The 26,375-nt window shown below is 32.0% G+C and overlaps 1 protein-coding gene and 1 long non-coding RNA gene across 2 annotated transcripts in view; one reads left to right on the top strand and one right to left on the bottom strand.

Annotated features, from left to right (window-relative positions):
• LOC130901965 (protein couch potato) overlaps positions 1-26,375 on the top strand; it is an 885,499-nt gene that overhangs the window by 393,786 nt on the left and 465,338 nt on the right. The window lies entirely within an intron of this gene.
• On the bottom strand, positions 570-3,117 carry LOC130901968 (uncharacterized). Its single transcript, XR_009060341.1, has 3 exons — positions 3,014-3,117; positions 1,413-1,475; positions 570-1,059 (listed from the first exon to the last, which is right to left on the bottom strand). It is a non-coding gene; the product is annotated as an uncharacterized LOC130901968 (long non-coding RNA).

Genomic DNA, 26,375 nt, shown 5'->3' with positions numbered 1-26,375 from the left:
AAGTTTACTTAATCGCGAATGCAAATATATGAGTGGCACAGAGTGTTCAGTAAAGGACGTGAAGTCGTCGTAAACTTGTGTAATGCGAGTCGCCTATCCACCTTTGTTATCATCGGAAACGTCAAAGAACGCTGATGAAATAATTGTTTTTCGGCATTCGACAATATAATATTTAGGTTATTTTTTTCTCGATTCCCACTAGGCTTGAATCTTTTGAAAAAACAACGTAAAGTAGAGATGTTTAAAACATAGTTGAGGAAACCATATTCATCAAACTTGTAATTTTATGAGACAAGACGTGGGTTTGTGACTCCAACAGCCAAATTGTGACTGGCGCTTTAAAAATAAGCTAAAACCAAAAGAATCACGGTAAAGCGATCAAAAATCAACGTGATCCTCATAGTTTTTTCTGATTACTTTGGTGTGATCAAACCTTTAATAAGAAAGACTACCTTGTCATTTTGAGGTGACAAGAATGCACTTTAAAATTCCAGCATTAGAGTGACAGATTCTTTGAACAAACCAGAAACGAGAGTCATCATTCAGTCACCGCAATCGCGGCCCATGACTTTTTCTTTTTTCAGTACTTAAAAATATACACTATGAGTCTATTGAAGCTCTAAAAAGTAATTTATTTAAGGTACTCAACGCTTCTCTAGCCGGAGCTTACAACAAGTGTATTAAAAATTAAGTGTAGGCACAATTGTATTAGTTCGAAAGGAGCCTATTTTGGATTTGCTCACATGGTATAGAAAAATAAATTATTAGGTAATGGAAAAAGAATAGTGACATACGGTAACACTATAATTAAAAATTTTAGTTTTATCCACATGTTGAAATTATTATTTTCAAACGACTCCATTACAAAACACTATACTCTCTTTTATTGGTCTACCAAAGAAGATAATTTTCCGACGCATCTTCAGTTGTTTGTTCACTTTCACTAGTAATCTGTATTTCCAGGAAATGTAATACTTCTACTCCTTGCTATTTTCTCCAATCCAAAGAAAACAGGTTTAATATAAGCGAATTCTGGTTGTTCACAATAACATCCACTTACTGCAAAGGAAATGTACATAAAACAGTAGCAAATTGAATTTCATGTCCTCTTTTTTCTTTCTTTCGTATTGGGGTATTAAATTCTCAGCCCTTACTTATTTTGTGGGGTTATATTACATACAGAATATACAGGGTGACTAATGGAGAGCAAAAACATATATACCGCAGAGAAATCCTTTAGAGTTCTACATACGGTCCCGAGATTTGATTATTATGTATATCACAACTGTATATGTAAAATTTGTTCTCATCAATACCTTATTATGTTATATTTCATTATGATTATTCTATTTTATCTCTCACTACTTGCTTTAAAAAAATATTATATAGAATGCAATATTCAATACAAATACCTAAACTTTTTTTTCCAAAACGGTCCTGGAATTTATAAGTTAAGCTAATACTTGATTGTAGTACTGCAACATGAAAACATTTAATTAATCAAATGAGCACAATAAAAAATTAAAGTTTATGGTCAACTTCACAAATTCCCCTGTGAATGGATGAAGAAGAGGGGCAAAAGTATGTAAACTTCCTCAAGACTCACCCTTTATATAGAAACTAGAATGATGATGAACAAAGTGAAAATTTGAAATTTAGAAATTGGATAAAAATGTTGGAAATGATATTTATTTAGCGATACAAATCAAAACAAACTTGTAGGTTCATAGCTTGATAGCATGATAAAATAGCAGAACAGAATTTGCTTTATCGTAAGAGGCATTGGAAAAATGAAACAATCGACACCAGTTCTTGTGAAATTTTCCGTTAATACAGTGCTTCTCGCTACTGTTAAACAATCAGTATAGCCTTTTCATTAAAGTTGTTTTTCGGTTGTTGTTGTTAATTTTAACAACAGTGCAACGAATTTCTGTGGAATTTCACAACCACAACTGAAAGGTATGTACCAGATGACGTCAGTTGAATATGCAAGCGATTATTAAAACAATAGACATTATCTGTCAACACGTGTCTTGCATATTTAAGTACTCCATTGTTAGACGATCCACCTCAATTTATAGATCTTGTGGCATGTAATTCATAAATGTTTCATCATATGACATCTTCATTGAATTCTACAAGGCTTGAGCCATTTGAAGCTATTTAGGAGCAAATACCTGTCCCGGAGTAGCTGATCTAGAAGATTATTTCAAACAAAGGAAGGTTCATATGGAGCATTACAGCGATAGAGGAGGTTGGTATATTTTAGACGTTACTAAAAGAAAATGTATGTATTCTAAATGAAATACAACATAGGTTATATACACAACTCGTGAGTAACACACATGGATGAAGCTAATCAGTATTTTTGAAAACCAGTTTAGAACAATGCAAGAAGTATGCCATTCCAATCATAGGAGTAAGTACACTAAACTGGTAACAAATTATCATAAGATGGAAGTTTTTGTTATGTCCAGTAGAAGATATATGGAGAAAGGTGAAAAATGAGGAATTTGTTTATTAGTGCTGAACAAAATATTTATGAATGTAAGCGAGGGCTACTCATTGAGTGAGTTATGATTTGGAAAAACGGGCGTACGGGCAAAAATGTGTTTTCCACATCAGAGCATTTTACGTTCCCATATAGTCAGCAACTGCATTTGACATAGCGGTTGACAGAAGACTCCTTCTTGAATGAATCTTTAAATTACGATCTCATCCACTATGTCAAGTTCTTTCATTTTCTCGCTGTCACAAAAGCATTGCGCTGCTACCTAGTTTTGGAAACAATTGTAAATCACTAGGTAAGAATTCGGAGAAATAGGAATGAGCAAAAACCGTTTATACTAATTAAGAATTTCATGAGAGGGAATTTCTACATAGGTCGAAGTTTTATGCAAAACCGTCAATTTTTATCTAACTTAATATATTTTCCGAGCTTTCATCGTCTGGGGCTGAAATTATGATTAAATACAATATAAGAAATATGAATAAAAATAAAATTTCTACTTACAATAATTAATTAAGATTTCCTGTGATTTTAAATCATATTCTTATATAAAATTTTAAAATACATAGGTTTCAAAATTCAATACTCAAATTGATATTGATAGAAATAGTGATTCTGGTTACTATAGGCATTTTTATCAATTTTTAGATTATAAATGACTTTGAATTTTCAGAGGTTAGATAAGGATAAGTTGTAGTGAATGATATCAATATTGATTGGTTAATTTATGGATAACATTAAATTTCAATAGGCTAGGTCGTTATGAATGTAGCTGAATATTTATTAATTAGAATATAAATCACAATAAATTTTACGGGTTAGGTCGTTATAGGTGAAGTTAAAATTTATACGTTAAGTGAGGTTAGTTAATTACACTAAGGCTATTTAAATCAGTGTTATTATTAATGTATTGATCATTTTGGGCAATATATATTGTTTCATTGTTTACATTAAAGTTAGGCCCACGTTCCTTGTAAGAAATCGCTCATAATATAGCTGGCGAAGACTGTTCACTTCACATATATATATATATATATATATATATATATATATATATATATATATATATATATATATATATATATATATATATATATATGAATTTCTGATTTAGAAACCTAATATTTGTTCAAGATATTATCACAGTGGTGATTTCTGTGATTTTTCTATATTACGTAATTATTAACCGTATCTCCTAGTTTGATGTATGTCACACCCGAGCGCGATGTGGCCTTAACTTGACAGTAATAAACATAAATGTAATACCCGCTAGTTCTTACACACCCTGCTACTCCTTGCTGTCCCCCAGGAACCGTATAAAACGAGCGCATTACACACGTGAAGGCGACTCTAATATTTATTACTTATATTCCATGAAATATGTTACGGCATCAGCCTACCAAGCTATATAGTCTATATAGGTACACTTATATGGGTTATTTACGATGGATTTATCGTTTATTGGTAACCGGGTCTCAGTCCATTGGATGTTTACAGTAATACCAAAGTCGCTAGCGTATCAACTCTTCGGTTTTATTTTACCTTTGGGTTATTATTCAACACATTGTCAGGAGATATATAATTCGCATGCTCATTTTTCTTACGAGCAAGTATAGGGAATAGTTGAAGCTTAACTCAAATTATATCGAATTTCCCGTGATTTTTGAGTTCATAATATCAAGCAAACTTAATAAATATTAAGGCTCATTCCATGCAAAATGATAAATTATAATAGCCTAATTTGTTTATTTCTGTTCTTATCCCATTTTAAACATTCTCAACAGTTTTCTAACATTAGTGCTTGTTATCCATTAAGCCTCGCTCTGGGCACTACTGGTTATTCTAGGTATTTGCCGTTCTTAGCAATAACCTTTGCATAATCCACCATCACCTCCAATCTGTTTTTTCTATTGAAATCTCATATGGGAGTTATCTGAATATTCAGATTGCGAATAGCTTAGAAGGAAATATAGAAGGTACAAATCATGAAAATTATAGATATTGGACTAAAATCCAAAGTTAAGATTCATCTTATTAATGAAAACAAATAATCTATTTATCAATAAACAAAGAATAGAACGTTTCTCAAACCAATCTATCGCCAGGAATCGGTAGAAACCATATTTGGAGATTACGGTAGTTGCGATAGCCATTTGAAGTTGAAGTTGTTGAATTTGACTCTCTTTTTCATCAATTGCTGACAAGATGTTGTAAATTAGTAGAGGAAAGCTTTACAAAATTTTTATTCTTCATTAAGTTTCATCCATTGTGACATTTCGATGCAAAACATCCTTTTTGCTGAGCTCAATCATCATCAAACAAAGTCCTATACCATCAGTTCGCTTTTGTTCCACTGTAAGAAAACGTGCCACTAACTGGAAAGGATGCTTATTATCCTCAAATACGAGGGTCAAATTTTGTCAACGTTTCCATTTTGATATGTTCCTGATTTAAAGTATCTCATATCATGATCTGTTAAAAAATAGCAAACATTATGGTATGCCAATAATAACATGGAGTTATTATGTAAGGTAAAACTCTAGCAACAGTTTACAAAGCGTCATCTGATCAAAGCGTCTTCGTTATAGAGACTACAGCAGCATTAGAAGTTCTTTTAAGCCTTAATCCTGAATAGTAGATTGACATGCTAATACAAGATTTTTAGAAAAATTTATTAATTCTTCAGTATTGTTGAGGGACAAAAAAAGAAAACGGAAGGCCTGCGGGGCAAAAACTTCTCATCTAGTTTTCCCAATAGACGATTTACAGAAAGGAGAAACGACTTTTCTGTATTCTTCAGCGACAATAAAAATTATTCACTAAGTCAGAAATCATACCACAGCGTTAGATGTTTAGATGCTTCCAAACCCGTAAATTGAACGAGGACAGGTACGAGTATATGTAGGTCAATTCCGAAGTCGAGGGTATTCATGAAATGTATAGGAACACATGACGAACTAGGCAAAGAAAAATAAAGTTTTTTTTAATCTCGGTGCCAGCCAGAGATGTCAAGTGGAACGAAGAAGCGGAAAAGAAGACCTAGACTCCCTTCACCGGACCAGAACCTTTCTGTTTATGGACAAATGAAAAACAAAGCTTATCCACGATCGTGAGAGGTCTAGTAAATACAACAACCCAATCTAGAGCAACATACCCATTCCCACATAGCTTCTTATGAAATACTGTCAATTAAATGAATATTTTAAGAAAATTGAAAACGAAAACTGTTGATTTGAAGAAGACTGTGTGATACGAGAAAATATAATTTCTGAAGACACCGACACAGCAGGCACTCATATCCAGGTATTCAGTTTGACTGAAATCGAAAGTGGAGAACTAAGACGAATATCTTTTAGGCTGTAGAGAATGTAAGAACCTCTTATATATCAGTCTATATCTTCAATGATTTGCTTTTTCTATGGAAATAAAACTAAAATTCTGTCAAAAAATGGAGAACACTGTACCTCTTTCAAATAAGAAGTGTTTTTATTTCTTTTCATCAAATATAATACAATTAATAGTATTATCAATAATCTAAGTTTCTGTTAGAAGCTGTCGCTTCCAAAAAGCTTTTTAGGTTTTGTTGTAAGTATCCGGTATCATTTCTTGTCTTTATAAGATGATATACTCTCATACCATTAACTTACATTGAGAATTCATAAGATGGTACATTGAGGTACCACTGATATACCTTTAGTATATAGTATTTACAACAAATAGACACCTTACTGTAAAGATTTTTCAAATATTAATATGATGGGTAGGAACTAATTTTTCTGTAATTGGAGAAATATGTGAGAGGAGAACCTGCATCAATCAAATTCAATATTTTTCAAGTTACTAATAAGAGAAGAACAGAAAATTCTGGAAGTAGCTTTTCCACCAGTAATCAGTACTTGTTGTATTAAGAGAGTTGAGACTTTTGTTTAGGTTTCAAAAAATTGCCAAAAGTTTTAAAGAATTTCCATTAATTACGTTTCAGAGTATGAGTATCATAATCTCTTGAAACCAAGTATTTGCCACTATTTTTTTATTGTTAGAAAACAATGCCCAAACACATAAGAAGTCCATAAGTACTTTTTCTTCCATTGTTCCAAAATATATGCGGAAACAAGTAACTGAGTTCTAAATATTATAGCTGTCATATGCCCAAACTTTCGATTTGAAATCACCTTCAATATATTCTTCTTTCAAATAACTTTTTCCAAGCCCAGTTTCTGAAATTCATAATATATGTCTATATTAAATTGAAAAGTTTTTGATATTGAGTTTTGTTACAATTTGTAAGTGCCAAAATATCTCGTTCCTTTATTCATAATAACCCATTTCACTTTATCATAATCCCACCAGATGGCGATCAGGTGGTTGTTGGAAACATTAACTGGGAAAACTCCACTTGTCCCTGGATTATCTAGAAATTATTTGGAAGCTTTATGAGATTACTTATGTCTCCATCTTCGTCTCTTTTAAGTGGAAAGGAAATAAAGTTTAATCGTTTTGATCGGGTTTCAGCATAGCTTGATCAGGTGCGGATTAATTCGTACAAGAACAATGCTGATACTGTGTTACAAGAAAGATGGTTAACTCTGAAGGATTACTTTATAAATCTACATTCACAGCATTTTCCATACGCTTTTGATCGAATTTTTTCACGTTTCATTTTTAACAAATGTTTGATTTCAAATCAGATTTTTCTTTCATGAGCAAAGTAAACATTATTTGAGAGATATTAGTGTATATTATTTTGTTATTTAAGTGTGCTATAAATAAGCATAGGGAACGATAGAGTGAATAAACTCGTGACAAAAATATCAGTATAGTGAATTTTGTGATAGGTTGGACTTAGATTTGGTAATGTAGAGTGGTTGTGCAAAATAAATAAACTCTTCAGCCTCTTCTACTTCGTATAAATCGCTTCACCTTCGACCGACTTATACCTGTCTGGGCAAATTAATTCAATTGGAATAAATCTAAACACAACAAAATGATATTTGATATGTCGTTTTCGTATTTCAAATTAATATGAAGTTTATAAATGGTTTATGGAGTAAAAATTATAGCTTATTTGAGGAATGGAGTTCAAAGTTTCCATTAGCCAATTGTGTGAGGCAACTGGTTCATAAATAATTCCATTTACGGTAACTGTATCTACCGTTTGATAGCAGTTAAAATCCCAATAAAATTTCAGGAAATCTACTTGCTTTATTGGAAAGGTGATTAAACTCTTGTAAATTTATTCAAATATATATTCTTTGCTAGAATAAGGCCTCATAAGGTGAGTATTCATTTGAAATGCATTATGTCGCAAATATCCAATAAATAAAATAGATTGTGGATTGCTTAATAACTTTTCAAAAGATTCGTTGTTTTGCAAAATACTGTTATCTTAGTTGCACTCCTTAAAACTGGATCATTATTTTTCGACCACGACAGCCATGAGTATTCTGCGATTGTGTCTTTTCTAATTAAAGTAATCATTGCCCCTGTGTGGAGGAAGTTTTTTGAAAATATGTTCCCAACAGCAATTGTGGTTGTTTCATTGACTTCCTAAGCTCCTACTCTCTATTCACTTGTGGAGAACGTCTGAAAAAATATTTTTGACTTGGAAAACGAATATTTTTGACACTGACGAACATGTGATGCCAGCTTAGCAGTAGTGGTACCAAAAATTCCACGTGATTTAACAGATGCTCTCACTTCGTACTATTCTGTTCAATGGAATTATTGTAATGAAAGCAATGCTTATGGGGGTAGCGACTATGGTATCAAGTGACAACTACGAATATTATCAACTCGGTTTTAACGGTGTCCTTCCAAATATTTATTTTGTTTACTTCTTATAATTATATATTTTCGAAAATAAACGTTGGAAAATGTTCGATGATTTCGACACTTCACAAATGGCACCATACTTTTCTGGAATAAAATTTCAAATTGTGGAAGTGAACATCTGTAGTAACTATTACCCAGTAGAAAAATTATATGTATCTTCAAATTTAACTCTTATTTGTATCGCAACTCTGATTATAATTAACGTTTGAGTATTTTATTTTGAGTGAACTTTAACAGTTCTCTAAATTTTTAATTCCATCGCGTCTATGAGGGTTAATTTTTAAACAAAAGTGATGTCACTTCACGTGATTCCCTTCCTATAAGCCATTCTTTCATCCTCATATTATTCTCATTACTTCAATCTCATCTTCCATAGTGTTTATTATTGCCAGTACACAGGTCTTTACATCCCTTGAATACTTTTGAAACATGTTTTCCGCTATATATTTTCTTGTTTCTACTAGATCACACCAGGGCAGCTGGTGTACTATTGAGACGGTTCTTTCATTTTAATGGTTCCAAGTCATTCTTGGTAAAGTGTACTTGCTCGTAACTAGGAAAATAACCATAATGATCCTCAGCAGTTATTAGATATGCTTTCATTACCAAAATATGGAAAAAATTTACTAACGAGGAAACAATCTATAACATTTGAGATTTACCGAGCTACTTACAAAGATTTCAATTAAAAAAATAAACCGATAAATAAACTGATTTTCAACGAACAACATGAAGACTTACATTAAAAAGTTTTTTCGAAGGATGTTTTTTTTTTAATTTTCATTATTATATATTGGAAATGAAAAATTCAATTTGATGGAAAAATAGGTTCAGCTGATTTTTTTCAGTTAAATTGATACTTTTTCTCTATATTACTCTGAAAGTTTTGTATTTGAACTTTTCCTGAATGTTTCGTTGTTAATCTGTTTTCTATTCTATTCCTATTTTTTTTGTGTCTTTTGATCGGGTCCTTGTTTCATAACCGAAAGTGATGTAACTATTCTTGTATTTATTTCCACTCTTATGTCCTTGGGTATTCCAATGTTCACTAGAAAAGACGTTTCCATCGCGTTAAATAGTTTTCTTGAGTTTGCGGTTTTTTCTCTTATTTCGTTTCCTCGTGCCTTGATTCTTGTTCTTATGATCGTCTGGGTTTTATTGTTAGATATTTCTAGTTATTTTAAATCTTTAAGACAATATCAAAAAATTGCTACTATTTATTGTCCCATTTAATGTCGGCAAAAAAGGATCCACGTGTTGAATATGCAATATTGGACAGTCAATTTTGAAAAGTATGGTACTGATATCAAATATACTTCCAATCCTGAGAACACATATGTATTTTAATTTTTTCACAAATTCAATCGAAAATTATTTTTACGGAAATATTCTTGTAACTTCATTTGATTCTTAATTTCGTTCCTTGAACTTCATGACGAATTCATTCCCTTCAAAGACCGAAGTTACTATAGTGAAAAATAGTAAGGATTCATTTGGGTGATTGCTATGATTAATAGTACCATTTTATAATTACGGTTAAAATGGACCTAAGTAAGAAGAGAAAGTAAAAATAAATTATGGTGATTAATGAGAAATTAATAATGAAATTTGATGTAAAAGATATCGAACAAAATCTGGTCACACTACTATAGCTGCAATATAGGAATAAATGATTTTGGAAACTATACAGTTTTGCAAAGCACATCAGATCAAACAGGAAACCCAAACATTTGTCGGAAGAAATCGTCTCAGAGGAATGGAGAAATATAGAAGGATACACATACAACTTTTCAAATTATTCAACTACAATTAGAAAATAACTTGAAATAAATGAAATAAGAAGATATAACCTTATTTCAAAAAAATTGATCAAGCTGAATAATATTCTCTTTTCAACGATAGTTGCTAAAAAAATTATTTTGTCGTTGTTCATGCCAAAATTAGAATACAGAGAACGACTAGAGAGTAATAATTCTTTGTCAAATTTAATTGGAGAGGATAATTGTTAATTTCAATCCTTCGTTATCAACAACATGCGTGCATATATGTGTTTTTAAGTAGAATATCTCAGAATGACGTTAGGCGCATCATTTATATGTTAAAATATTTTGTCACCAAAAAAATTAGGTCTGCAATTTCGCGTCTATTTCAACAGTTTGAAAAAGCTTTTGTCTATAAAAAGAAATAATTGAGCATATACTTCACCAAAAACTGAAAAGGGACTTTTTGGTTAGGAAGAACTTGGCTTCGTCGTACTTCGTGGGGATTCATTTGTGGAAAGCGACTGACTCATACATTCTAGATTATCATAGGAGACTCATTTTTTATATAATACGTTGCACGTGATGGATTGTTTGACTCTGTTCTCTTCAGACAGATTACGGTGTAACGAAACACCTGCTCTGCTTGGTTTTCCACTCTGCTGCAAATTCTCTCATATCATTGATCAAGATTTGTGGGAGAAGTCAGAGGAATCATAACAACCTAATCTGAATTTAGAGAACCGTCTTAGCATTTACGAAGGTGTTATTCTCTCGCATGAAGATCGCAAATATTTTTAAGCGTTACTACTTTTGCGAAACTCAAAAAGCAAACAATGCCGGATATGCTATTCTGGTATTTGGCTGGCTATTTCATCCCTAAATGTTTCACCACCAATATTTAATCATTTAGAAAGTTACAATAACCTTACAATTTCTTTGACACCTCTTCGAAGTATACAATGAGTTGATAAATGATGAAAATTGGCGATTTTCACATAATATAGGTATACAAAAAGTGGGGTAAGAGTTTAAATATAACATGATGACGTACAGGATAGAATAAATGTCTTCAAACCTTTGAGTTTTTTCACAAATCTTTCCGATTAAAAAAACTGTTTTTATTTTGAAGGAACAAAGATTCCAAGAAGAAAGCGGAAAACCCAACGTATTTTGATACAGATACTATGAACAAGACCCAGAAAAATGATGTGATCTACGTCACTTGTAGCTGAGATCGCAGATTTGGTGGACTAATATGAAATCTTATCCACCGCTGTGATAAGTGCTCAATTTGTTTGGTGACTATATAAAAAAGTAAAATTTTAGTGGATTGTTCAAATCTAGATAAGTTTTTGCCTTCCACTTGCTGTTAAATAAAAAATTCATTTCCCGACTTAATAGCTCTCGTATTTTGTTTTTCTCTTGATATCATATCTAGATCATTTGTAACTCATGGAAAATCACGTCGACTGAAGTATATATCAACATAACACTTCCATCGAGTTAGGATCTTATCATTTACTAGAAATTAGTGAGACCTTTTAATCATTCATTTTCAATTTTATTTGTATGACTACGTTCGTATTCCCTATACTGATATTTCACCGAATAAATCAATACTTATCTAACCATGTAAGTATTTTTTGTAATAATGTAACGCTGTTGAAGATAATTCACGATTTTCACTTCTGTAAACAATTGTGAAGTCATCCATTTGTTCCCTATTGTAAACTAGGCTCATGACAAGAAAAGAAAACCGAAGAAATGAAAAAGTGCACACAAACAACCCAACCCAGGCATGTAGAAATGGCGGGAAAGCAACGGCAAACATCAAATAAGAATGTAGACATTTCTATTTTCCCGTAACGGCAGTTGAACACCCAAGAGATTCTCTAAATGCCAGTCGCAAGTGGAAAAGTGAGATATGCCGAGCTCAGAGTCAATCACTCTAAAGTGCAGGATTCTATACTTTCGAAAATGTATTTATTTAAGCTTTTGATGTGATGTTTCTTACCAGTTCCCTTTATTTTCAATCCGTTCTAGGCGTGTGTATACACGATTCTCAGTTTATCTGAAAACTATGGGTTTATATTTTAAATTACTTTCAACGTTTAGAGAAAATATTGTATGTGGGGTTTTTATTGCTTCTAATACATACATCTGAATTCACACATAAGCGAAGTACGTTTGAACTAATCAACGTGAATTGTGTTCTTAGTGAGAGATTTAACTGAGAAATATACATAAAGCAAATGTTGAGAAATATGGTTCCAAATTAATTTGTCGATTTCATGCTCTGATTTATTAAATTGAAATACTATCGCATTGAAGAGGCAACAATAACAAAATAGTAGATGAATTTGTGGCAGTATTTTTATAATTGCTGTCCTGCAAGTATCAAGTTAAGACAGATAGCTCTGTTAAACCAACCCTAAACAATAGTTAAACGCTGCGAAGATCTCGGATTTTTTCAGATACGTTTCTTATATCTGTAGTATGTATAAATCTACAGTTTTATTTCAGCCTGGATATTCGTAACCAATCACATAAGCGTTTATTTTATTGCATGACCAATATCAAAAGCTTTTCGAGGAAATCGAATCATACGGTAAACTATAAAGAAAATAGAATTTATAGAGCCTGTCAGTCGTCAAGCACCACATTTGATTAACCAATTGGAGCTGAAGGAGCCCATGAGAAATTTGGATTTACACAAAGAAGAAGCTGAAGTATTGAGTTCAAGACTGAAACAGTGGAATCTTAATACCGTGTACCATGAACGTCACGGTTGAAATGTTGATACTGTTGGTTTTCAATTAGAGAGACTATGTACTCCGAATATAGAAGACACGTGAAACGGTGTAAGAAAACCTGTTGTTTTTGTGCTGTTAATAAAATTAGAATTTCATAAATGTCCAAGATTTTTCAACAATAAATTTATCTTCCACAGAAATGTTACGTGAATTTTTTTCATCTTCCTTGTTTATTTTTTCTATAATAATTACGGATCACATAATCTTATTTACAAGAAAAAAATATTTCATTTAAAAATGATACGTTCATAATTCAGATTATTCTATTGACCATATTGATCATGAAACCTGTACTATAATATCACTTGATATTACGGCTTTAGTCCTTCCTAAAGACTGACGTCCCGACGTCGCGTCGTCGAACTGTTTTACATTTACTGATATTCCAGTGGCTTTCGCAGTACGCAGGAAGGTAGATAGCAATTTACTCTCTAAGACAAGTCCTTCTTTCTTCAAATGAGCGAAATCTAGAAAATAGTAATGTATTAATCAAATTTTAAATGTTCAGGTAGAAAAGTAAAGAAGAAAAAGAGCTAATATTTAAATAGAAATTATTAAGAATTGGTGTGATATTGAAATCTTCTCATAAGGCCTTTTATATGATGTTAGGTATTTCAAAAAAACTTTTGAATCAGTATTAAGAAAAGTATATATATGTATATATATGTAGGCATTGATAGAAAAGTAAAAATATCCAAAAAAATCTCTTGTAGTTAATCAGAACAAGGAAAATCTCGATATAAGAATATATATAAAATATATATTTTTCTTGGACGAAAATAAATAGAACTCAATTTTACAAGAATAATGGTGTTTATTTAGACGATAGGATTAGCATTAACAAACTTAGAAGGTTTGAAAGTTTGGATTTATTTTATACCGCCCAAGATCTGTTCCAAATAGGTACTACGTCATCAGTGATGGGTATGAAGGTGGCCGACCTGTTGGACAAAATTTCAATGGCTATAGTGCTATTTCGATTATAAAGACTTGATTTGTTGACAAAAATGGAGCAAGAGTTTTTTCGTGGTTCTTCAGACAACTCCTCTTAAATAGATTCCTTTACAATGGCTAGTTATTTTACCACAAATAACGATTTTATGACAGTTAAAATCCGCGATACCAATGAACAGACAAATCGATAGATTGACCTATTCATGGGACAAAAACAAGAAGATTCTATGTGCACCGATCCTTTCAATTTTGTGATACAAATTTGCGTATTCCAAAAATTATTAGATTGCCATTTCTGAAAAACCGGTGGTACCCCTTTTTCTCTTTAACAATATGCAGGTTAGATTCCGTCTAGACGCCACGCTAATGCAAAAAAGAAAACAAAAGGATCATATCACGAATAACACCTTGAATCTACTACATATTGTTACAAGAATACGTCACATTACCCCAAGTTTTATATTTTGATTATGATATAGTCAGAAAATGGAAGTACCTATTTACTTCGAAATGATATTGACAACAAAACCGATATCTTGTACTTGATCAAACAGTTTTCATTTTGCTTTTCCATTGCATCACACTATTTTTTTCGTAATTTTTCTTCCCTGGGGATACCTACTTGAAAATACCTTATTTGGTGCAGTATTAGTGGTCTTGCACATTTTGGTACATTACAATATTTATAGCATAGTAAAAATAATATACTCTCAAAAATTTATGTCAACGCTATTATGAGTGAAAGAGACATGCACCAAATTGCAAAATTTATGTTACGGCGTGCCCTATTATTTAAAAATATAAAGCCGACGTCGATTTCAGACCCACTAATGTCATTGTTTCAAAAGCATGAGGCGTTGAATACTGATCGTCCTATTTTCGTAGTTTTGTTCCAAAATCTGAAAAATTAGGTAATCTACAAAAAAAAAACAATAGTGTTAGACTTTTATATAAGTGACATGAATGGTCTTGTCAGTCATTTTATTCTTATTCTTCTTTATTTCTCATAGCTCACATGACTGGGATTACATGTAGTGTCGTGATTGACATAAAAAAATTTCTTGAGGGATCCATCGTTTCTGAGTTATAGGCCTTCATAATTGCGAAATCAGAACTTATATTTAAGTATACTTACCAAATTATACATTCGAACATTACGAATTTTCAATAGATGATTTCGTATGTCAATGTGGTGTGTAATAATTATACAGTACTATCTGAAGGCAAGGAGCGCATCATGCCCAATGATTAACAATCCGTAACTTTTACAACAACAACCTGTACAATCTGAATTTTTTATTCAAAATATTTTTTAACAAAAAGGTACTTTTTTAAGATCCAAGGAAACCGTTCGCATTAGAGAAACATTCTGAAGAAAATGATCATACACTGTAATTATTCAATAAAAATACTCACAGAAGGTATTAATAATTAATAGTTGAGTAGCCTACTTATCAAATAAAAACAAAAAGAAAATATAATAAATGTTCGAGGTGGACACCTTGCACTTCTACACACTTTCGGAGTTTGTCAGAAGTTATTTCTTACGTACTTTTTGTATGGCCACTACGTACCCCTGAATTAAATATAAGGGATTTATTTTTTAGTGGATATCTTAAGATCTTCTTATATGTGATACTGTTAAACACCAGGAACGAAATGATCGATAGAATAAAGTTTAAGAAATATCCTCCGTAGAGTTCGGTAGTGTATGGAAGTGAAATGTGCCCACAGCATTATTCTCACGTAATCTACTCACTCCCCAATTTTTTGAATCAAGTCCCGGAACACCCTATATACAAGAAAAAAAGTTTAAAGAAAGAAATAAAGATAATTCGAAGGTATTTAATATTTTCAACGGACAGTGGTGACTTTTCTACGTTATAAGAAATATAGTTATATACGAACATTCACTAATATATTCGCTAAGGGTAAAAAGAAATTGAATTTTCCCTATCTAGCTTCACTGAGTTTCTGTATGTATTTGTTATTTCCATGTTTATGAGAATATTCCATTTTATATACACGAAAAGAATCGAATAACTATTCGAGTCCTCCTGAGAGGTAGTATATTCTTCAAAACTTTCCATATTATATTTTTCTAAATAGTGAAAGTTAGGAGTGGATATATTGATTTTGGAATAAATGAACTGTGACACAATATTTTCAATAATTATTTATCAAAAAATTTGAGGGAAATTATTCTTTCAACTCTCTTGATACTTATGTTGATGTGGAATCGTTATTCAAATATTTTTTCCATCTATAAACTTCAAAGAGCTTTGCAAATATGGAAGATTCAGATAGCATTTCGACAGCGCACCAATATTGGGTGGAACGATCTGAATATGAATTTAAGTTATGCAGAAATATTGAACAATGTCAATAGTTTCTATTAATCAATAAGTACTGTCCAATATCTATTTGTAACATGGAGTCTTCTGCTAAGTACAAAAAACTGTAGTTGTTTTGACAAATCTCTTAAGTGTCTGCACATAATTACTGTTGATGTTGTCACCGTGCACTTCAGGCCTCTCTTTCTTCTAATTCCCTCTCCTTCCAATTGTGATCTATTGGCAATTCTGTTTGCATTCATTCTACCCACTTTACTCTTCAGGATCTGACTATTTGGATAAAATATTTCTTACAGCTCAGCATTTTCTCTTCTTCTTCAAGACTTTGTTCATTTCCACATATCTCAGTATTTTTTGGAGTACTTACTTACTTACTTTTCCAAAATAATATTTCTTGTTTTCCGTTTAAAAAGATCTGTTTTCCACCCGATTCTTTCTTTCTCGTTGCATTTCCATGTATTTAGTCTTCTCGCCATTCTTCATGAAGTCAAATATTTTTTATTCCTTTTCCAATCTATTAAAGACTTCTCGGTGCTCTCGCTAGTAATACAATATCTTCTGTATATGCTAAAACTTGATGCTTCAGGTGATAGATAAAACCTTGTACCTGTATTTTCGATTTCCTTGTAATTACCCCCAATGTGAAGTTAAAAAGTGAAATAGATAAGGGTTTCAGCCCTCTTTTTCCTTGATAACTTTCTGTTAACCTTCCTTCAGATAATACTTGATCTCATTTCTGTTTAAAGTCAATTTGTATTGTATCGTAAGCTTATTTATAATCACAACAACCAGTATTTTGATGTCTTTGAGTAAATTCCTTCCTTAGGCCTAGTTTCACATCCTAATAAAGAACCCCTTAAGTGTGTTTCACGGAATGACCAAAATATCAGTTTTTCCCCTTCTAATCAATGAAACCCTTGAATAATCCAAATAATTTGCAAAATAAGTTATGAGGTAGTCACTACTGCCAGTTGAATAATTTAGTAAAATCTTAATTAAAAAAATTATATATAATAGCTTCTTAATAAAAATACTTTTACTTGACTAATTCATCTATTAATTATTATTATTAATAATCGTTATAATATAATATGCTTTTGAAGATTTTAAGTGAAGAAAAAGAAATAAGCAAATGCCATAAAAACGATTTGATAAAATTGAACAATATGGTCCTATGATGTATTGTATAATCAATTCCGATTACGAAAATCTACTGTTCAGCACATTTTCCAAGAAATAGAACATAGGTTACGAATCTAAACAAATAGAGTTGTTATCATAATAAATATTCCTATGTATTAGTTTTGTACTCCTTCTGTTTTTTTTTCGACTTTATAAAGAATCTTATTGACTTATTGACAAGATTTATAATGCCAGGGAGTTTCTATATTGTTCTTGGCGACTTTTGTGGTATTAATGAATTGAATGTCTTAAGAAGTATAACGGTATATACAATTTCCATCACCTTACCCAGAAAAAACAAAAACTATTGAGAAATTTGATGGAATTGCTTGGTTCTTCAGAGTATTAGGTGCACTGAATTGTTTATATATAGAAATTTTTGGCCTAGGTAAAATAACTGATTACCTGCTTCATTCTCGTTAATTTATACTAATTTCCGGTATAAAATATAGGAGGATATCATGCCTAACTGTTCAGAAACAGAAAATCTTTTTTTTAATGAACACAAAAGGTATCAGTGATGCTACAGTTAGACTTCTAATTATTATGGACAGGTAGCCAGAATGAAATCACATTTTTGTCAAGTAACAAATAAAAATGAGGTATGAAGATGGTATGAGGGTAGTGAAGTTATACTGCTGGGATGTATTACTGATCAACTGTTTCCTTATCTCTTAGTTCAATTTTCTAATCAACGTGGAGAATAAGGAAATTTTGATAACGAAATACAAATAAGAACACGAAACTACATTGGTTGTCACTTGGAGTATGGAAGAGACGTTTTTGTGTATTTTTAACCGAAATAACTGAAATGAATATTTGCTTATTATTCACAACAATACATGTATATCAATTATTATTATTTATCTTCTTCCTATAGTGCCGAGTCCGTTATCTGATGTGGCCATCATGTTGGCAATGACAATTTTGTTCACTGCAGCTAGGAAGAGTGAACTGGTTTTCTGACCAAACCACTAACGTAAATTTTTCAACCATAATGTGCTTCTTCTTCCAGGGCTTCGTTTTCCCTCTATTTTTTCCTGGATGATAAGGAACAATATACTATACGTGTCAGAATTGCGTATTACGTGTACATGTGCGAGTTAAGATAATTTTCTGGTCTTAACAGATCTCACAATCTCTCACTCCTTTCTCATGTGCACCATAACATCGTAATTACGCATTCTATCCTGCCAGCTGATTCGGAGCATACTCCTATATGTCCACATTTCAAAAGCTTCGAGCTTCCGTCAGTGTCACGTAACATCTTAATACCGTGACGCGAAGCTGTAAACTTAGATCGTAACTACAGAAGATGGTTTTTAGTCTAATGAATGTTGCTCTAGCTTTCTTAATGCGACATTTTATTTTTTTTAATGATCCTATCATGTATTTAGTCCTTTTGGTATCGAGTTTTTATTTTTTTTTAATGATCCTATCATGTACTTAGTCCTTTTGGTATCAAGTTTTATTCCATACTCCTAACATTTCTCAACCATTTGATCTAATAACTTTTCTAAACATTCCATTGAGTCATTCATTTTTATACCCTCTTCAACATCTTCGCCGAAGGCCTCTCGGAATATATGTTCCGAGTATAAATTGAGAAGTACTTATTATTATTTTTAAAAGTTACAATTGATGGTACAATTGTAGCATGTCATATGAACCGCTGGTCCTGATCTGTTTACGGAAGAATTAGTAAGGTTAGTTGTGGGTATGATGGCGACAATGTTATTCACAGTAGAAGGACTAGGAGCAGGAACAACGAGAGTTGAAGTAGAATTGGGAAGTAGTATTTCAACTAATGATGTAATCAGCGTAGTTAATTTAGAATCATTGTGATTATTTTCTTCTAAACAGCAATGCTGTCTTCTGCTGATTTCTATTACTTAGGTGGTTTTGATTGACGAGGATTTCCACCACCAACAGCCAAAAAAGTAGCGCAGGACCTTCTAATACTTCGGCCTGTATAAGATGTGAGATTTTCTAATTTTAACTTGCGATCATACTAGGAATTTTCAAATATATTTCAATTTTTTCATCCATAGATGGTCCATAATCACAAATTTCTGTGTAGGGACATTTTTACTCGTTCTAATATGACAGTGATTTTATCTTTTGTTATCACATAGGAAAGCAGTAAGTTACGTTGCTTATCACCATGGTAAGCACCGGCTACTTCTGTTGCCAAAACAACCTAAAATTATTGAATGTTTCTAAAATCTATAGTTTCTATAAAATCATAAAAGTTACATGATGAATAATAATTATAATGAAAAAACTACTCAATAAAATTTTACTGTTAAATTGGTTTTTCAATTTCAAATCGAAATTCACGAATTCTATTTGTTTTTCATTCTAAATAGATTACCCAGAAAAATATCGATTTTTTGATCAATTTGAAAGAATATGGCCACTTCCATTTTTTCCCAAAACTTTTTTTGAACCGTGTGACGTCATGTGGAAATTTACGTTATGAAAAAGCTATTTAAGCATTTCAATTTGTACAGTCACTTCAAACGGCTGTCATTATAGCCCAAATTGATTTATCGGGATCAATTTCTTTTAAAATATGCGTTATTCACTACACTCTCTGCTGGTGTTCTCAGAATTAACATTAAATCAATAATTTTCCGGGAAATTCAGAAAAACTAAGAAATGACTTTTTTTGCAAAAATCGATTTTTCGAAAACCCCACCATTTGCGCGTATTTTGGATATGTTTTTCAGGAATCCTTGACCTACCTTTTTGCCAAACGGCAGTTAACCAAAATGTCCTGTTAGGAGAATATATGTCCAGCCCTCACATACGTTATGTATTTCACCTCCAACGCTTATAATGGAGGTTTAATCGGAAAACTAACAACTCTATCGTATTCTACATGAAACAATACAGGGAAATTATATCACTCTATTATTTCTTACTTTCTATCAATTCTTTGCAAAATAAATGATCGAAAATATAAATTATTACTTTGGAAGTCCGGGGATTTGTAAATGAGTATAATCTGACGATTTTTACTTGTGGGAGTGCCACAAAAAATTTTCTAAATAGAGTGATATAGGTTTTCCATCTATTTTTCCTTGTAGAATACGATGGAGCTGTTAGTTTTACGATAAAACCTATATTATGAGCGCTGGAAATGAAGTACATAACGTGTGTGAGGCTTGGATAGGCCAGAAGCGTCATTTTCGTTGCGGTGCCGTATTTTCCGTGCGGGTTATTTTGGTTAACGACCTTTGGCAAAGAAGTAGGATAGTCATTTTTCATTTTTTCCTAATTTTCCGTAAAAGTTTTTATTCAATTTTAATTCTGAGAACACCTTGCACCTTGTACCTGCTCTGCATGTGATTCTAACCTCTCTCGCTCTCTGTAAATCAGCATGGTCGAGACTGGTCTGGTTATATTTCTTAGTGTCGTGATAGTAATAAAGTAGTGAACCACTAAATGTTCTTCGTTCTTAATTGAAAAATTTATCTCCCATATGAATATAAAAATTTATAAATGGAAAAACTTCTTTCCTCATCAACTGATGTAATAGGGGCGTTTCTATAATTGCTGATGGATTCAGTAAATAATCCTTCTAAAATATTAGCTACTATTAGTTTAACACTTCGGGTTAATGGCGAATTCGATTTATCTATTTATGTTATTGCTCTAAAATCAAAGCTATAATTGGTTTTTATAAATGAATGTTGTTTTATTTTTGTATTTTAGAATAATTGATTAACATCAGTGAAGCATGGAAAAGATTCGTCAAGCAATTCTGAAATTAAATCTTTCAGTTGATAAAAGTTACCGCAATAACAAAAAGCGGCTTCAACCCAAGTGTACCATCTAGTAATAATAGGTTGAGACGGAAGAGGAGTGTTCGATAATATTTATAAGTGAACCCTTATAGACACTTTAAGGAAGATTATTTTTATGTAGTGAATTGAATTATTTAGTAGAGAAAAACGTTTCCTAATCTCTCCAGGAAACCTATTTGGGCAAGACATGTTACATGTATTGATTTGAGGTGAAATATTTTCAAATTTTGCCCAGCATTTTCATGTATGGTGCTGCATCTGACAAAATGAGAAAAAATTATCCTCAGCAAGTAGGTTAACACCTTATGCGGACCACCGAACAAAACTGTTGTACAGGTTGACTACCTGCTTTAATTTTCTTGAGAACTGCAATAAAAGTAATTCCTTCAGAATAGCAGATTTATAAAATTGTTTCTGTTTTAAAACGCCTTTCAAACTTCTACATCTTCCAAATTTATTCAGTTATTCTTAATATTGTATTTACTGAGGATATATTCAAAAAATGCGTACAGTATGCAAAATATGTAGAATATGCGCTTTGCATATTTCGGGCAGTACCGTACCATATGGATACGTCCTTAATTATAAACTTTTCATTCATGAATCGAGTTGTTATAATTGTACAGGTATTTATGCTAATAAAAAATAAATAATTCATGGTTAGGAGAATTTGTTCGAGCTAGAATGCTAGAATTTTCTCGTTAATTTTATGATTGCACAGCAAAATTATCCACAATATTCTGAGAAAAGTTATATAAAATGAACTCATTTAAAGACTCTTGAGAGAGTTTGAAAAAAATAATTATGACTCTCCTAGTTAATTTAAACGTGAAACTCAGGCCATTGTTTAAGTACTTTTTAGAGTTGTTAACGAATCCTTCTCTTCAAGTTTCAAATTCTGTTTTCTTTCAATTTGATTCAACGATGGGTACTATTTGCATTTCTGATTTAAATTTCCTCATTATTGTTCCCGATTTCTACTTCGAGAGGTTGTTACTGTACAAAAATCATGAGCTTACTATCTTTTATTTATTCACATTTTTGTTAGGTGAGAGAATTGAAGTGAATCAGGTTCTTTCTCTCGATGCCAACCTAACTAAATAATGATAACAGAGTATTACCCTGAAATAGTGCTTCTCACTGTCTCACTATCCACTAGGGGTGGGCAAAATAATCGATTAATCGAAAAATAATCGATTTATCGGGTGATCGATTAATCGATATATATTTTTAAAAGTAATCGGTAATCGATTAATCGAAAATAATCTAATAATCAATAAATATCGATTAATCGGAAAATATAAAAATATCGATTAATCGAAAAAATCGAATATTCGGAGATAATCGGTTAAGGTTAGGTTCGGTTAGGTTGGGTTAGGTTAGGCGAGTATTTAGCTCACTAACTGGAGATCATATTGACCAGCTTGTACCCTTCTGAGTAATCAGCTACAGAACACTAGAGAAAGCCACAATAGGTTGCTAGAGCTAACTACAAGAGTTAAGACAGGCGAAAATAGTACTGGGTAACTATAACCAGAGAAATCTGTTGAAATATTGCCGCTTCAATGGACTCCTGAATATGCTAGTTTTAATAGAGAGTGCAACGTACAAATTCTGTTACCTAGAGTTCAAAACCTATATCCATATTATCTTCAAGGGTGAGGAACTAAAAAACTCCAAAGCACTACATTTGAAAACGTGTGAAATTCTTCGGCAGCCGAGGCCAAAAATTTCTAATAAGAGTGGGGTGCAAAGATCAGCTTTAAATACCAATTCCACAGCAAGCAAAGTGGCAAAATAGATTCTTCTGGGCTGCAGTATACATGACACCCTAATCACAACATACATAATATACAAAATGTTACTTGCAAAATTTATCAAAACGATGAGAAAAATACCAAAAAAACGTGTCCGAGAGTTCCAAGTTGTACATTATGAAATCCTTTTCAATTACTGATTATATCGTATAAATAATGGTATGTTATTTTGGAACAAATACCACAAATTTAAAATAATATGCATATCGATAACTTCGAATGTGTACTAGAATTTGAAATAGGTATTAAGGAATCATATATACATAGCAGCGCTAAATGTGGGACGTAAGTTTCAGTTTCAACTTTTCCTTCGTTCTTAGTAGGGTTAACCTATTAAATATTCATTTTCGAGGAACGATAAGGACTGTAATGAATTCAAATTGGAAATTTAAAGGCCAGCGAAGAGGAAAATATCATAACATATAGTGCAGAGTGGTTTTTGGTTACATGAGATGGCATGCATATAGTGGAGGTTATTTGCAGTGCATATTAATTCATCCTAATCAAATATAGCTTTTTCGTTAACTTATTCATGTTTTTGGACTGGATAAATGCAGTTTCGTGTACAGTAAAGAATCTAATTCTGAAATCAATGAAGGAGGGGTTTTTTGATTTAAAATTGGAAAAGAGGGAGCACTTAGCATTTGATGTTGATGTGATATAATAAACTCGTTAGATAGTGCATTCCAGGTGCAAATTGTAAGCCAGTTAGAATACGTCATACATTATGTACCAAAAGGGCAGATCATGAATTAAAACATATCTTTAGGGGCTCAAAACTAATTCGCTTGAATATAAATATTTCAATGAAAATTTGCCCTCACAGAAAGAGACAGTTACATTGGAACGTATAACATGAAAATCGATTTTTTCGAAAATTTTTTGAACTGAATGGCGTAAGGTGAATAGAATTTCTTCGCGAAATTTGTATAGCCTATGAAAATGTTTGAGAGGGCTTTGAACGCTTAAAATAAAATATTTCTCGTGATGATTCAGCATTTTTACTAAAATTGTATCTACATTCTGGATAAAAATGCGACAGTTCTTTAAAATAATTGGCGCTTTCATTTCATCGAATGCATCAATTATTTCAAAAGAATACACGTCATCTGCCATGGAACCCAAGAAGAAAAAGTCTATCGAGATTAAATCTAGACTTATAATTAATCATGAAACAGATTTAACATTACAATAGGGTACAGACCAAAAACTATTCCCTAACTTTAGCAATGCGCTGAAGCTTCTTCTTCTAAGCTCAATTTATCTGCTGCGGTGGTAAATGTGACAAAAGCTTCGTTTTCTGCTCCGCGGGATACGTGATATTATATCTACATCATAAGAATATGTCAGGACTTGTATACTTCCATCGAGTTTAGGGGCTCTCCTATTTATTTACGTCTTCCTTATCACGCTTTCTAGAACAGCATTAAATAATAGCCAAGCCAAGCTGCCTCCCTGACTGAGTCCATAATTAGAAGGTATCAGATACTTTATTCTCTAGTTTAATTTCACACATTTCACATATTGGCAGTGGTGTGCCTCAGAGTTCAGTTTTGAGTCCAGTTCTTTTTTTGATTTTGATTCACTTTATTCGCGGATGACACCACTGTAACCTGTAGTGGTCCAGATATACATGCTCTAGATTTGACCATAGGCAATGATCTCATTACTATTAACTAAACGGTCTCTCTTTAAACACTGAGAAAACTGTAAAACCTCTAAAGCCCAACGATGACTTAACACGATCCTCAAATTCGATCAAATTTCTTGGTCTACATATTGTTGGTGCCCTTCAATGGTCTGTACATATAGAAAACCTGACGAAAAAATTAACCTCTACTAGCTTTGCTATTAAATCTGTGTCTGAGAAGCTCGATTCTCGTACTGCTTTAACAACTTACTACTCGTTATTCGAATCGCATCTTCGGTATGGTTTGCCTTTCTGGGCGTCTTGTAGTTTGCACCTCTTCCATTCTATCTTCAAATTACAAAAAAGAGCTATTCGTTATATTCTTGGTTTGAGTAGTAGAGCGCATTGCGAATTTTATTTTAAAAAACACGAAATTCTAATTCTCCCCACTCTCTTCATTTTAGAATCCATTTATTTGGTTCGCAAACACTTCCACAACTCAACTGAGAGACCCATACATACCTATCCTACTAGAAGAAAGAAGTTGGACATTTACTTGTCTATACCTTCTTCTAATCTGGTGAAAAATTCCATTATCTTCAGTGCGAAGAAATTATTCAATCAGCTCCCTTCTGAAATAAAATTAGCAAAAACTTTTAATAAGTTTCGAGGTTCGACAAAGGCACTTCTGCTTGAAACATCTTATGATTCTGTGGCTGAATTTTACAATTCACCATAGACTCTAGAGACTTGCATCATTCAATTTGTAATGTAAAATATATTATATACATTATAATTACTACTATTGAATTCAATCATTATTTTGTATTTTAATATTATGTAGCTTTGTCCATAAAATTGAAAAAATGTTCTAGTGATAATAAAGCTTATCTTAGACACAGATATAGATAGACTGAAATCTGAAAGGTTTGTAGATGCATTTCGACATAAGAGTTACGGTTTAGAAGATTTTTTTCTTCCATCATTAATACGAGATTAAAAAAGTATACGGAGTCTCATCTTGGAAAATGTCAATATGGATTTAGACCCGGGGGATCAACAATAGATGCTATTCATATTTACATCAAATTAAAGAAAATGTTACGATCAAGATAATAATATCCAAATTCTCTTTATATACTTCAAACAAACTTTTGACAGCCTGAAGAAAGACATACAACTAAAAAACATATCAAAATTGCAGTTCTCAAAAACATAGCTCACCAAATTGATATTAACTGAATGTAAATCACATGTAATTACAAGAGATGGAAAAACTCAAGAATTCGATATAAATCGGGGAGTCAGACAGGGTGACGGAGTATCACTAACTCTATTTAAGATTTTACTAGACGGAGTAATAAAAGACTGCAAGCTGGCAGGTACAGTTAGTACTAAAAACGACACAAAAATTGGCAAATATATATATATATATATATATATATATATATATATATATATATATATATATATATCATCTACTAGGAATTATAGGAGAAGCATTTTCGCCACAAATGTCTTCCAAGTGTGACAAATGTCAACAACCTACTTGAATTTATTTTTTTTTCTTGTCAAAAATATAATATGACATCAATATCTCTGAAAATATCATTTTTAATTTCCGTCGATCTATTTTTTAAAAAAATACTTTCACTTGCAATAACTTCTAGAAATAAATGAAACCAATTGGTATTTGGAAATTCGAAGTC

The sequence above is a fragment of the Diorhabda carinulata genome, chromosome X (assembly GCF_026250575.1).
Source record: "Diorhabda carinulata isolate Delta chromosome X, icDioCari1.1, whole genome shotgun sequence".
Lineage (NCBI taxonomy): Eukaryota > Metazoa > Arthropoda > Insecta > Coleoptera > Chrysomelidae > Diorhabda > Diorhabda carinulata.
This window is presented reverse-complemented; position numbering and strand designations above follow the sequence as displayed.